The 15509-nt window shown below is 40.5% G+C and overlaps 1 long non-coding RNA gene across 2 annotated transcripts in view; it reads right to left on the bottom strand.

The window, feature by feature from the left end:
- The window catches only part of LOC116599560, a 73972-nt gene that overhangs the window by 16820 nt on the left and 41643 nt on the right, over positions 1 to 15509 (bottom strand). The window contains exons 2-3 of one of the 2 annotated variants that reach the window (XR_004289422.1): positions 12487 to 12640; positions 485 to 585 (exon numbers count right to left, since the gene is read on the bottom strand). This is a non-coding gene — a long non-coding RNA (uncharacterized LOC116599560). The remainder of the gene's footprint in view (positions 1 to 484; positions 586 to 12486; positions 12641 to 15509) is intronic. The other variant, XR_004289423.1, reaches the window with a different exon arrangement.

The following is a 15509-nucleotide window of genomic DNA, read 5'->3' as shown; positions in this document are numbered from 1 at the left end:
TTATTTTTTAATTTATCTTTTTTTTTTCCTCATTCTTTTTTAAAATTTTCTGTCTTTTCATGAACTACTTTTTAGGATTCCACCTTATTTTTTCTGTTGACTACCAGCTTTAATTTTTTGTTGTATTATTGAATTTCCAAATTATCAGCAACTATATTTTCAAAATTCTACTTTTTCTTTTTTTTATTCTCTCCTTCTGGGGTCCATCCACCAACTGTTGGTCTTCAAAGTGTTTATTACTGGAAAGCATCATTAAGTACATAGTTTAGTTCAGCTGACATTTTAAAATTAAGGCTTTCTCAATAAAAGAAGTAGTACATTGATTTAAATTCTGGCATAAGCTCCTTTTCTCATGGTGGACTGGCCCTTTGTGCAGCACGGTTCTAGATATTATAGAAGTAAGCACAGGGGCAGTTCCATCTTGACAAGGCCATAAAAACCACTGAAGTTGGTATGACACGACTGAGCCTTCAAGACAACTCACCATTCGTCAGCTGGTTGAATAGGAAAGAACATTTCAGGTGTTATAATCGTCTTGAGGACATGGACCTTGTCTTCTTCATCTTGGTGGCCTCAGAACAGTGCCTGAGACATAATAAATGCTAAATTAGTGCTTATCAACTTGAACTGAGCAAGTTCGAGTTGACGGAATAATGTCAGAAAAGGTCAGAGGAAGAGGGAAAGGGGTCTTATGGGAGGCTGAAAGTACCAGGAAGAGATGATGAGGGAGAAATAGAAAAGAACCACTTGTTGAACATGTTGAAGTCCTTGTCAGACATGGTATGAGTTTCACACTTCCTCCTAAAACTTACCTAGGGCTGTTTGAAGGGTTTCAAGCATGATAAGACTAGATTCCTCAGAAGAATCCCTCAAGTACACTGTAATGTACTCAGGGTATTGTAATAGGTGGCTCAGATGGGCTATGCTAGATGCAGAGCAATGAGATTGGAGGCCTCGCAATAGTTCTTAGGGAATATGGTGAGAATCTGAGTGAAGACTGGCTTTTCACTAGGGAGTAGTCATTTCTGTATGTAGGCATGGACTTGGTGGAAATTCTTCTTGCTGTGAGCCCATAGAATAGTCAAAGGTATTAGGTAGCAACCAGTAGCTTGCTGTCTCCTCCCAGACCCAGGGAGCCCATGCCTGCTGTGTTCTGGATGTTTGTGATGAAGGAGAAAACATCTCATGGAGGCAGTGAGGAAGAGGAGAAGATGGCGTCGTCGCCATTCCCTGTTACAGGGAATGAGATATCTCCCCAAAGAGATTATGTTCACCCAAGGCAGTGTTTCTGGACAAAATGAAAGACAACCAATCCTTACCATTCTGAGAGCTCTTTCTTTTTTTATTTTGAGTTTTTCCTATGGTAAGTATGTATGTATGTGTTCAGTTAGCCTTTCTGACACAGAAGTCATTGTAGGCCCAAACACTTCTTCACCAGAGAATTAGAAATTGTATTTCTCACTCTCATACCCTGGGGCCTGCCCCCACACCTCCTCATCTCCCTCACATTCAACTTTCATAACACAACAGGATGCAAATTCCTTTCTTACAAGCCTTGTCATTTCTGTACCCACTGTAGCTTGAGGGAAACTTGTGTCTGGTTCACAAAGATTGCAAGAGACAGAAAGGGAAGGAGACACAATACCAACGATAGTAATAATACAGAAAACACAACCAGAAGAAAAATTACCTAACGTAGTCAATTACATGTGTACAGGCGTGTCTTTACCTTCAGCATAAGCACAGATGGGGAAGCTATAGATGCAGACAGGTGCATTTGCAATGGTTTTCTAGATGAACAGCTGGCTCCTGGCCAAATTGCCCTGTCCTTCACGGCAAACAAATCCAAACTTCTCCAAAGTCTCCATCTTTGCTACCATGTCCTGCCTTCTGCCCCCTCCTCTCCCCTCCCCACCAAATCGCAAGGGATTTAAAGAAAAAAGAAAAAAAACATAAAAAGATTTATTCACTTTGTCTTGGTTGATTTTTTAAAAAACTCTATGGGGAAGACAGGTGAAAAAAATAAAGAGCCGAAATTACATAATGGATAATGAGTGTCCAATTATAGGATGTTTCTCTTTATTGATTTATTATTATTACCAAAATGTATTAAATTTGATACTCTAGAGAGCAGTGCTGTGTAACAGGAATATAAATTTTTTTCATAATTTAAAATTTTCTAGTAGCCTTACTTAAAACATTAGAAGAAACAGGAGAAATTAGTCTTAATGCCACATTTTAACCTGATATATAAACAGTATCATTTCAACATGTTGTTAATATAAAATTTATATTAAAATATATTATGTTAATATAAAATTTATTGATGACGTATTTTCCATATTGTTTCATACTAAGTCTAATGTATCTGGTGTGTATTTCATGTTTATAGCACATCCCAGTTAGGACTAACCGTAGTTCAAGAGCTTAATAGACACGTATGACCGTGGCTACCATATTAGAAAGTGCAGCTCTTAAGATTCTTGGGAAATTGGCATCTCCAAAGGGTTGTAACTCAGGACCTAGGGAATCTGACTTGCTTTCTTATACCTTTTTTCAACAACTGGATACATGGTTCTAGTGGGACAAGGGTGGATGGAATGAGAAGAAAAGAAGGAGGGGGGTGCCTGGGTGGCTCAGTCTGTTGATCCTCTGCCTTCGGCTCAGGTCATGATCCCAGGGTCCTGGAATCGAGTCCCATGTCTGGCTCCTTGCTCAGCAGGGAGCCTGGCTCTCTCCCTGATTGTGTTATCTCTCTGTCAAATAAATAAAAAAATCTTAAAAAAATTAAATAATCAAACCCAAAAAAGCAGGAGTATAGTGGTTGTTGGCAGAGCCTGTTTGGGGGGAGGGGGAGGAGGAAACAGGCAGGTATTAGTCAAAGGATATAAAGTTCCACTTATATAAAATGAACAGCACCTGGAGACCTACATACAGCACAGAGCCTACAGTTCATACTGTATACATGAAATTTGCATAGAAAGAAGATCTTACGTTAAGTGTTCTTACCACAGAATAATAATAATAATGAGGGCAGGAGGAAAGCTGGAGGTAATAGATACATTTATGGCACAGACTGTGGTGATGCTTTTATGGGTGTAAACTTATCTCTAAACTCATCAAAGGTTGTATACATGAAATATGTATACCTTTTTATATACCAATCATAGCTCAATACAGTGTTTTTTTTTAGTTGAAACATTTCTAGTGTTTTTTTTATTTTAATTTTTTAATGAACATATAATGTATTACTAGCCCCAGGGGTACAGGTCTGTGAATCATCAGGCTTACATACTTCACAACACTCATCATAGCACATACCCTCCCCAATGTCCATAACCAACCACCCTCTCTCTGCCCCTCTCCCCCTGGTAACCCTCAGTTTGTTTTGTGAGATTAGGAGTCTCTTATGGTTTGTCTCCCTCCCGATCCCATCTCATTTAGTTTTTTCCTTTCCTACCCTCCAAACCTCCCACTTTGCCTCTCACATTCCTCATATCAGGGAGATCATATGATAATTGTCTTTCTCTGATTGACTTATTTCGCTCAGCATAATACCTTCTAGTTCTATCCATGTCATTGCAAATGGCAAGATTTCATTTCTTTTGATGGCTGCATAGTATTCCATTGTGTGTATTTCTATATCTGTATCTATACCACATCTTCTTTATCCATTCATCTGTTGATGGACATCTAGGTTCTTTCCATAGTTTGGTTATTATGGACATTGCTGCTATAAACATTTGGGTGCACATGCCCCTTTGGATCACTACATTTGTATCTTTAGGGTAAATACCCAGTAGTGTGATTGCTGGGTCATAGAGTAGCTCTATTTTCAACTTTTTGAGGAACCTCTATGCTGTTTTGCAGAGTGGCTGCACCAGCTTGCATTCCCACCAACAGTGTAGGAGGGTTCCCCTTCCTCCACATCCTCGCCAGCATCTGTCGTTTCCTGACTTGTTAATTTTAGCCATTCTAACTGGTGTGAGGTGATATCTCACTGTGGTTTTGATTTGTATTTTCCTGATGCCGAGTGATGCTGAGCACTTTTTCATGTGTCTGTTGGCCAACTGGAGGTCTTCTTTGCAGAAATGTCTATTCATGTCCTCTGCCATTTCTTGATTGGATTATTTGTTCTTTGGTTGTTGAATTTGATAAGTTCTTTATAGATTTTGGATACTAACCCTTTATCTGATATGTCATTTGCAAATATTTTCTCCCATTCTGTCAATACAATGTTATTTTTACTTTTTAATTTATTTTTATTTCTTGAAGATATTTATTTAATTATTTGACACAGAGAGAGAGAGAGAGAGAGAGCGAGTGCACATGCTTGTGAGCGGGGGGAAGAGCAGAGGGAGAGGGACAAGTAGGCTCTGCAATGAAGATGTGGGCCCGATCCCACAACACTGAGATCATCACCTGAGCTGAAATCAAGCGTTGGATGCTTAACTGACTTTGCTACTCAGGCGCCCCAATATAATGTTATTTTTAAAAAGGAGGCATTTGGATGGCTCAATCGGTTAAGCCACTGACTCTTGGTTTGAGCTCAGGTTGTGACCTGGGGGTCATGAGGTTAAGCCCCAGATTGGGCTCTATGCTTAGTGGGGAGTCTCCTTGGGATTCTCTCTCTCTCTCTCCCCCTCTGTCGCTCTTCCTGCTCTCATTCTCTCTCTCAAATAAATAAATAAATAAATCTTTTAAAAAATCAAAAAGTTAAAACTGAAAGTATGGAGAAATATATCCCATGCAAACATTACTCATAGGCGGGCTGAGCTGGCTATATTAATAACAGACAAAGTAGATTTCAGGACAAGGAATATTACTAGAGATTAAAAGGGATGTTTCACAATTATAATGGTGCAAATTCATTTTTAAAAAAGTATAATTCTAAATTTCTATGTGCCTAATGATAGACTTTCAAGATACATTAGGCAAAACCTGCTGGGACTGAAGAGAGAAATAGTAAATCCACAACAATGGTAGGATTTTGAGCTCTTTTCTCAGTGACTGACAGAACAAGTAAACAGATAATCACTAAGAATGGAGGAACCCTTGAGAGTGCTAGCCACGAACACAACTGGACTGACGTTTTCCAAACAATACATCCAACGGCGGAGAATACACATTCTTTTTTAGTACACATGGAATATTCATCAAGATCAATTATATGGTGGGCTATAAAATAGTTCTTAACGTATTTAATGGGGCTGAAATTATGTTATCTGATCACAAAATTGAAATTGCAGTTCAATAACAAAGAGATATTTGAAAAATCCCCCAAATATCTGAAAATTAAACAACATATTTCTAAAGAAGAAATCACAGAGAAATTAGAAAAAATTTTAATTACATGAAAATGAAAACATTACATAAAAGTCTGTGGGGATGTCACTAATGCAGGACTTACAAAGAAATTTAGCTTTAAATGCTTATAATAGAAAAGAAGGTGTGGGGTGATCTACACTTCCATTTTGAAAACAAGAAAAGAGCAAATTAAATGCAAAGTGAATAGAAGAAAGGAAATAATAAAAAGTGTAAGTTAAATGGGGCACCTGGCTGGCTCTGATCTTGAGGTCCTGAGTTCAAGCCCCATGTTGGGTATGGAGATTACTAAAAAAAAAAATAAACTTATAAATAGAAAAGTGGGAGTTTATGATGTACAAAAGAAAAAAAATCAATGACATAAGAAGTGATTTCTTTGAAATGATCAATAAAATTGGAAAACTTCTGGCTAGTCTGGTAAAGAAAAGACACAAATAATATTGTGTCTAATATTGGGAATGAAAGAGAGAACATCACAAAAGTACTAGAAATTATAAAAGGATAATGAGGCATAATTACAAATACTTTAATGGCATAAATTTAATAACCTAATGAAATAGACAAGTTCCTTGAAGACAAATTATCAAAATGGACACAAAAAGAAATAGAAAATCTGAATTACCCTGTAAGTACTAAATAAGTTGTATGTGTCATTAAAAATAATCTTGTAATGAAGATCTAAGACCCACACAATTTCATATATGAATTCTAACAAACAGCCAAAGAAACAACACTATGAGTTCAACAAATATTTTATAGATTAGAAAAAGAGGGAACACGTCCCATCTCATTTTATTCTCCTAAATTCAAACCAACCCTGATACCAAAACTAGGAAAGACAGTACAAGAAAACTAGAACCAAGTTTCTCAGGAACATAAACTCAAAAATCCTTCACAAAATATTAGCAAGCGAAACCCGGAAATATGTGAATCATCGTCATTTGCCTGTCCAGACCGTAGTTCTTTTGCTTGAAAACCAAAAAAGGTAAGCTGGAACAGATCCTTTCTTAAGTTCTTTTTAAGTCTTAAATTTTATGGTGTGTTCAGTGAGGCCACTGGTCCAGATTTCTTTTTCTCTCTTTCTTTTTTTATTGAGATATAATTGACATACAACATTATATTAGTCGCAGGTATACAGCTTAATGGTTTGATAATTCGTTTATGTTGCACAATGATCACCACAATAAATCTAGTTAACACCTGTCACCGTACGGAGTTACAGAACTTTTTTTTCCTGTGGCAGACTTTGGCACCTGGGTGGCTCAGTCGTTAAGCGTCTGACTCTTGCATTTGGCTCAGGTCATGATCTCAGAGCTGTAAGGTAGAGTCCCGTGTCCCACTCCACGCTCAACAGAGCCTGCTGAGGGTCTCTCTCCCCGTTCCTCTGCCCCTCCCACTCATGTGCATGCTCTCTCTCACTCAACTAACTAAATAAACCTTTAAAAGGGCTTAGAGTTGCTAAAATTCCAGCTTCTATTAGCCTTGGGGAAAAAGGCGAGTTTAAGTGGCACATAACAGGCTTTAACATACAAGCATACCTTCTTTTATTGTGTTTCATTTTACTGCGCTTCATACACACTGTTTTTTGTTTGTTTTTATTTTTTAAATTCTTCTTCTTATTATCCTTATTTTACAAATTGTAGGTTGGTGGCAATCCTGTATCAAGAGAGTTTATTGGCGCCACGTTTCCTACATTTGCTCATTTCATGTTTCTACTTCACATTTTGATGATTCTCACAATATCTCAAACTTTGTCATCAGTACTCTATTTGTTACAGTGAGCAGGGATCATTGTTACTACTGTATTGTTTTGGGGCGCCATGAACCACGCCTGTGTAAGACTGTGAACTTGATTGATAAATGTTAACATTCTCACTGCTCCACCGACTGGCTCTTCCCCCATTTCTCTCCCTTTCCTGGGGCCTCCCCATTTTCAGAGACACAGCAACACTGAAATTCAGCCGGTTAGTAACCCTACAATGGCCTCTAAGCGTTCAAGTGAAAGGAAGAGTCACGTGTCTCTCGCTTTAAATTGAGAGCTATAAATGGTTCAGTTCAGGATGGAAAGCATTTCGAAAGCCAAGACAGGCTGAAAGCTAGACCTCTAGGGCCCCGAATTGCATGCTATAGAGAAACTTTTCAAGAAAGGAAAAGTCAACCAACGTCTCAAACTTCACTGTTGTCTTCTTTTAAGAATATACCACAGCCCCCCCCCCCCCCACTTCCAGCAACCACTGCCCCGCATAGTCGGCAGCCACCACCATCGAGGCCAGACCCTCCACCAGCAGAAAGATTATAGCTCAGATGATGGTTAGTGTTTTTTAGTAATAAAGTCTATTTTAACTAAGGTATTTACATCGTCTTTTTAGACATAATGCTATTGCACTCTTAACAGACTGCAGTACAATGTAAACATAACTTTTATATGCACTAGGAAACCAAAAAAATTATTTGACTCACTTTAGGGCAATATTCTATTTATTGCCGTGGTCTGGAACGAAATCAGCAATATCTCTGAGGTAGTGCTTGTAAATTTACAAGGTGGTCCTTTTCCCCATTGGCTCAAGTAGCAAGAATTTAAAGTCAGAAACTGTCAGAAGAGATTTGTTGGGGATGGGTCCTTGTGTCATACTACATAAGCAGTTCCCCAGCCCTTCTGGAATTTTCCTGGTGCCAACGCAGTGTCTCTATTAGTTGGAATGGTCAGTGACTGCGACACAGCGGTACTCAACCTGGGTGGTACTCAGCTTAAAAGTCAATTTGATCCTGACAGAAGTCAAGGAAACCCCCATAGAACCTCTTTGACAACCCCGTGGAACACCAGGGGAGCAAGAAGCCATTCATGGGGTAATACAAAGAACACACCAGAAGTTAAGTTTCCTTTGTTCCAGCACTGTGCCCAAGTGTGAGGTACAAAATAGGATCACAAACCGGATCTATAAAAATGCAATTGTTACATTTGTGTTGAAAGGAGGACCTAAGAAACTGCAGACAGGAAAATGATCATTTTCTTCCAGTTGTTGAAAGTATTCTAATCTAATGTATGGAAATGCTGAGTCTGGGGCAGACTAAGGGGGACTATCATCGTAGGGCCCAGAACAGGATTAGCGGGCAAGGTAGAGCCAGGAGGAAGGAAGGAGAGGATCTTGACAAAGCTGGGGAACCGCAGGCTGAGTTTCACCAGTTCCTTCATGAGGAAGCCTGGAATTAATCATAAATCTACCTTTGGGTTTATTATAGGGATAACCTTAATTTATAAAGGATAGTATATATAATTAGTTGTACAGAGCCAGTCATTTTCATCTAAACTTATATGCTGTATTTCTAAAGCCTCAAGTTAAAAACCCCCTTCAGATATTCTGAATCTTTTATTGCAGTCAAGATTTTAATTTTGAGGTACGCCTGGATGGCTCAGTTGGTTAAGCATCTGCCTTCAGCTCAGGTCTTGATTCCGGGCTCCCAGGATGGAGGCCTACGGCAGGCTCCCTGCTTAGCAGTGAGTCTGTCTTTCTCCGCATGCCTGTCCCCTGCTGCCTGTGCTCTCTCTCTCTCGCTTTCAAATAAACAAATAAAATATATATTTTAAAGACTTTATTTATTTATTTGACACAGAGAGAGATCATAAGTAGGCAGAGAGGCAGGCAGAGAGAGAGAGAGGGAGAAGCAGGCTCCCCGCTGAGGAGAGAGTCCGATGTGGGGCTTGATCCCAGGACCCCAGGATCATGACCTGAGCCGAGGACAGAGGCTTTAACCCACTAAGCCACCCAGGTGCCCCCAAATAAAATCTTTTTTAAAAAGGTTTTATTTATTTATTTAATAGAGAGAGATACAGTGAGAGAAGAAATACAAGCAGGGGAGTGGGAGAAGCAGGCTTCCCACTGAGCAGGGAGCCTGATGTGGGGCTCGATCCCTGGACCCCGGGATCTTGACCAGAGTCAAAGGCAGATGCCCAATGACTGAGCCACCCAGGCGCCCCATAAATAAAATCTTAAAAAGGAAAAAAAAAGGTTGTAGTGCTTTGAAAGGCTGGTACAGTAAGAATATTTGCAGATGGCGTTGAGCCAGACTGTTTCCCCACCGTGCCATAGGCCACGCTGGCGAACTGGATAAAGGCAAAAAAACAGTGCAGGCTAATGACCTTGGAATGAATGGCTTGGGCCTTTTTAATTCCATAATATCCCAAACTGCTCTTAGCCTCCAAGACTCTACTTTGGAGGGTCTGAACAAACCAGGTACCCTGTATGTGCTGTTCATGCCATTAACTATTCATGAAATGCCTCCTCCTCCTTCTCCTTCCCAAAGTCTGTCTGTGCTCAACTGCGAATATACCCCCCGCTACACTGCACCTCATTCATAGGGGCAATTAATCATTTCTTTCTTTGGGCTCTTACAGCTGATTAATGTTTCTTTATTGTTCAAGTTGCCTTTGCGCGGAGGGGTGTGTTATCTTTCCTCTGAAGATTTTCTCTTCATCTCTGATGCCCTTTGAAATCACTACTAAACATTTAAGTTAGTATCGCCTTTTACTTACCCTGTTTGGAACTTTGTATATTTCTTCAATCTAGAGTCTTACGTTTTTCTTCGGGGAAATTCTCAGCCATAATCTCCTTGAACATTTCCTCTCTCCCTTTATTCTCGAGATCATGCTTTCTGGAATGTCTCATAAATGTGGGTTTCACCTGCTCATCCTAGTCTCCAAATCCCAACTGCCTTTCTCTATTTCCCTCCTTGTATTTCACTTAAAAAAAAAAAGATTTTATTTATTTAGTTGAGAGAGAGAGAGAGAGAGTGCATGATCTGGGGGCTGGGGAGGGGCAGAGGGAGAGAGAGAAGCAGGCTCCCTGCTGCTGAGCAGGGGACCAACTCGGAGCTCCATTCCTGGACTCTGGGATCATGAGCTGAACCAAGGGCAGATGCTTAACCAACTGAGCAACCCAGACACCCTGTTGTATTTCACTCCTGATCCCTATTTCATCTCTTATCTCTGAACGTGTAATTTTGATTACCCTTCCGTTCTCCAGGTGTCTTCAGCTGTGTCTAGCTGACTACAGATTTAAAAAATAGGTACACAGATTGATGTTAATCCTTGGTTCATTACGTACTTTCTTCCTATGTTAATACATGGCCCTCTTATGCTTGTTCAGATATAGATCTATTCATTAATAATATAATAAAAAACGAAGGCACTAGAATGTTAGCAGTAACTTAAATCTGCCTAGGTACTTCCACCTACTTTTGTCCCAGTGGTTTCCTCTCATCCGAGGAAATCTCGACTCTAAACCTTGTGCTTATCATTCCTCTATTTACAATTTTTTAAAATCCTACTTTAACAATATATGGATTCCTAGAAAGCATAGTATTCAACTTTTTAAAAAAAACTGGCATAACTTTATTTAATTTTTTAAGATTTTATTTATTTATTTGACAGAGATCACAAGTAGGTAAAGAGGCAGACAGAGAGAGAGGAGGAAGCAGGCTCCCCGCAGAGCAGAGAGCCTGATGCAGGGCTCGATCCCGGGACCCTGGGTTTATGACCTGAACCAAAGTCAGAGGCTTTAACCCACTGAGCCACCAGGCGCCCCAAATAGTGTAACTTTGTAAAAATGGTTCTGTGCTAAAATAGTCTTCTGGGATATAATTTTTTACAATTATGTTGTTAAGATTCATGCATAGTGATGCATGTATATGCAATCCATTTGTTTTGACTGCACCATAAAGTCCCATTGTGTTATCATGTGATTATATCACAGTTTACTATCTAATATTTAATCAACAAGCATTTGGGTCGTTTCCAGGTTTTTGCTATTATGAACAGCACCACAGTAAATATCACTGTTCATGTCTCTTGGGTTTCTCTTGGTTATGTTCCAATAAATGGAATTACTGAGATACAGAATATGGGAATGCTCAACTTTCAAGATGATGGCATACTCCTTTCCCATGTAGTTATACCAAACAAATCAACTATTTACCTGTCCATTGAGTTTTTAATTTTCAGGGGCTGTATTTTTCACTTGTAAAAATGTTATGTGGTTCTTTATTGAATTTATTTTTATGTTTCCAAACTGTCTTCTGCTGTGATTACAGCTTCCATTTCTTCATTGATCTGTCTGATCAATTTAAATATCCATATATTATCATCTTGTTCAGGTTGTGTAATTATTCTTGTGCTTGAGATACTAAGTCTGTTTGCTGCATGTGCTTAACACCCATATACACTTCCTCACCCCATGGTTGTTTGTCTCATCACGTGGTTTATAAATTTTGGTTATGAGCTTATCCTTAGCACAACTTTTTTCCTCTTGGGGGAATCCTGCCTAATCTGGGTTTGGCGCTTCTACAAAGTGACTTTTCGATTGCTTCCAATGGATCCACAGGGGTTTCGATGGTGTAGAATATATGGTTTGTTTGTTTGTTTGTTTGTTTTGGAGACAGAGAGCATGAGCACACTCTTGGGAGGGGGGTAGAGGACAGAGGAAGAGGGAAAGAGAGAATACCAAGCAGGCTCCCTGCACAGTACAAAGCCCAATGTGGGGCTCGATCTCATGACCCTGAGATCATGACCTGAGCTGAAATCAACCACCCAACCAACTGAGCCACCCAGGTGCCCCACATGTATGTTTTATGTTATGGTGATACCCTGGTTTGGGTTTTCTGTCTGTATATATTGCATACATCTAGCTCTCACACCCTGACACAGCACAGGCCTGGAGTTTCGCCTTCTCATCGATGACTTCTGTTTGTTTGTTTGATCTCCAGAAGGCCTCAATGGGATGTCAAGTTTCTTTGCCCCTTCCAAGGTTGATGGATGAAATTTTTCTAGTTCCCTTTCAGGGGCTGGGAAGACCTTCAGGTCACTAGGCTTTATGGAGGGGGATTCAACTATAGTTTCCAAATTCATACATGCTCAAGACCATTTAACTGATAGCAGTGTAGACATGAAAAACCAGTCCATGGTCCCTGGGGCCTGTATGCAGGCCTGAAGGACCTCTTGGGCCATTGTGACATTGGTTCTCACTTTCCAATCTCTCTGGGTTTGAGTTTTTTCTCTTGTTCATTTGTTTAGCTAGCATTTTTATGAGTAGATGAAATAAGGGAGAATGCCCAAGTCAGTGTTGCTAGAAATTCTACTGGTACATTTTTTTAAATTAAAGTTCTTACATCATTCCTCCTTGAACTGTTGCTAAACATTACTCCTTGAACGGTTGGCTATGGCAAACTCCTTGAAGGGCTGGCACATTTTATTCGTCTTTGTCTTCTGCACATCCTTGACTTTTGCACCAACATATTAACCCAGAGTATACACCCAGTAGAACTGTGAAACACAGACATAATGAACAAACAAGTTAGTGAATGAATGCCACCTGGCATCATCATCTTTATGGACTCCACGTTGGCTTTCCCATAAGAACCCAATCCTTCATTTTCTTCAAACAACTCTTATGGTATAGTAAGACAGAGGCTTTAGTCACAGAAGACCAGCCAAGGAGGGGGAGGGCAGAGCATTTGGAAATCCTGAGTTCAGGAGAGCTGACAAGCTATTGTCTCTCTTCCCCAGGGAGTGTGAGAGGCTAGGACAGCTGCCGCATGGAGGCAGTGTGCTGTGCATTTTACGGGATTTGTACACTCACTTTATTGTTTCAGACTGAGCCGGGGCTTGTGAAATTTCAGGAGTGGGAACGCCTCCAGGAAAGTGGCAGAACACAGGTGGCTTTTGTGCAAATTCTCCTTCTTAGTGCGGCCAGAACTTCTCTCGCTCCCCCTGCATTATTCCTGGTATTCTAGTCATGAACGGGGACATTTAACCACACAGAGATTATGTTCGGAGTGAGTGTGTATGGTGCCCACACGTGTGTACATGTGTGCCTGTGTTCATGATATGTTCAGCCCTTGTCTTTGGGAGAGGAAAACCAGCATGCCCTGAAGAGATCTGCCTCAGGACTTACCCATCACATGGAAGCTGTTCTGGGTACGCACCCCCCCACCACACACTCACTGAACTGTGAGTGGCCTGAAGATGGGTATTACATCGGCATCATCTTTGTACCCTGTGCCAAGAGAGGAAATGTGTGCTGAATCAGATATTCAAAGAGGAAACTTGGGACAAGATGCTCCCAGAGTCGACCTGCTTTTCTGGGCTAGGACCTGTGTCCTCCTGTTAGCCCATGTCTCTGTGGAGGAAGGGTCCCCTTGCTCCCTTTTTTAGCCACAAAGGCAGACACCAAGACAACCTGCATCCCACACTGCCTAGCCCAATTCTCTCTCAGCTTTGGTTTTTACTGATGAATGTGATAACAAAAATAATTTCTTGCATGATAACAAATTATTACTTTGACTACAAAAGGGATATTCCTTCCTGGTTTTAGCAATGGGAAGGAATAGAAAATTATTTTAATATTTCCATTAAATAGGCACAAATGTAAAAAAAGAATCTTCACTAGGCCTATTCTTGTCTTGGAGAGCTAGAACCTGTTTGTGGCCTCTTCACCAAGTGTGTGGCAATGGTGTCCCCAAATAGCTTGGGGTGATGAAAGAAATCAGCATAGAGAGACGCCTCTCTATTTGTCTTCTCAGCCTTGGGAGTGGGCCCCAGTAGGGCTTTGCCTGAACCCTGGCCTCTCTCTGCCCAGGGCTATGAGGTACTCAGAGTTGTTGCATTCTGAGTGTGTGAAAAGCACCAAGGGAATATGAGTCAGAGAAAAAACTCCTAGGGCCAACCTCACCCTAGAATTGTTTCATTCGAATGGGGAGCTGGAGATGGGGGAACAAGCCCTTTGCCAAAGGCTCCACACTGTTCCAACTTGCCTTTGACTTCAGGCCTCAGCAAACGCTGACACAGGGCTGACAAATGGAGAAGGGCTTGATTTACAGAGCACTCCTCCATCCCAAAGACATTGTAGAATCGAGGTTCTAGAGTGCTTCCACACAATGAGAGCTAACCCCGCGCCTCTTACCGCCTAGCACCCTGGAGTAAATTTCCAATGGGCAACATGCCCTCTTATGAGGCAGGACAGAGTAAAAGCTTCTTCTCTACAGATGTCATTAGGAGAGTCAGATGAGGAGCCAAGTTGGGTGCTGTGTTGAAGAACAGGATAGAAGGCAGGAATCTTGAGGTCACTGGGGGAATTTCTTAATAGCTCCTGCTCTCTGTTAACCAGCATTAGGGGGTTTCCATCATTATTAGGGGTTATATTGTTTAATGACAGGAGCATAGAGAGTCCCTCCAATTTTCATAGGTTGGCCCTAATGGCACAAATATCTTGAGTTTCTATGAATGTTTCTCAGATAGTCTGCCCAAAGGAGCACAGTCCTTCCCTAGGACACTGGACTGTGTCATATGTTTTCCTTATAGTGGAGACTCCAGAATTTCTACAGAAGAAGGTCTTAGGGGCCCTATTTTGGAAGTGGAGGCTAGTCAATCTTAGATCTGGGTTTTCATGAACCATGGGATCAGCTGGTTGGAAATGATCACCAGAAAGGAAACAAACATAAAAGCATGATTAGGGAAAACATATATACTTTGTTTACATCAATGAGATACTCTTTGGTTTATATGGACATGAAATCTGGAATTTATTTTTTCTTTCTTAGTCAATTTATTTTTTCTTTCTTAGTCAGCCTTTTTTTCTGTTAAGTTTCTTTCTTCTGAATTATAGTATGACCTTTCTGGCCTGGGAATTTAAAATGCATATCTTGTGATTATTTAGTAGGCTGAAATTTATCTATTTTCTTGCTGACCTAACTTGTTGGGACTTTGGATATGGGATTGATGCAGATGGGTGTGGGGTAGGCAATATTGGCCCACATTTCTTGGCTCCTTGGGACCCTAAAAGAAACGCTATTGTTTTGGAATTAAAGTGACTATATCTCTAGTAGAACCACAAAAGATCAGATTGAATCTAAACACAGAGACTTTCACTAACATAAGAAAGCAAGTCACTATTCCTCTCTGGATTTCAAGATCATATAAACGGAAGAGGTTGGCCTAATGACTCAGGTCTCTTGCCTCTGGTTCTATCTAGGGATCCACTGTTCGTCCTCAGCAGCTTGGGTTATAGGGCTTACTTTCTTCTCCCCCTTCTATTTACTATAATCCCAGAATGAGTTCTTTCATGCTTCCCTCATCTCACATTTTCCAGTTGCAAAGAAAGGACTCTCATCGGCCTCTCTTCTTCCCATCAGCA

Source organism: Mustela erminea, chromosome 9 (assembly GCF_009829155.1).
Source record: "Mustela erminea isolate mMusErm1 chromosome 9, mMusErm1.Pri, whole genome shotgun sequence".
Taxonomy (NCBI): domain Eukaryota; kingdom Metazoa; phylum Chordata; class Mammalia; order Carnivora; family Mustelidae; genus Mustela; species Mustela erminea.
Note: the sequence above shows the minus strand (reverse complement) of the source record. Positions and strands in the feature narration are given on the sequence as shown.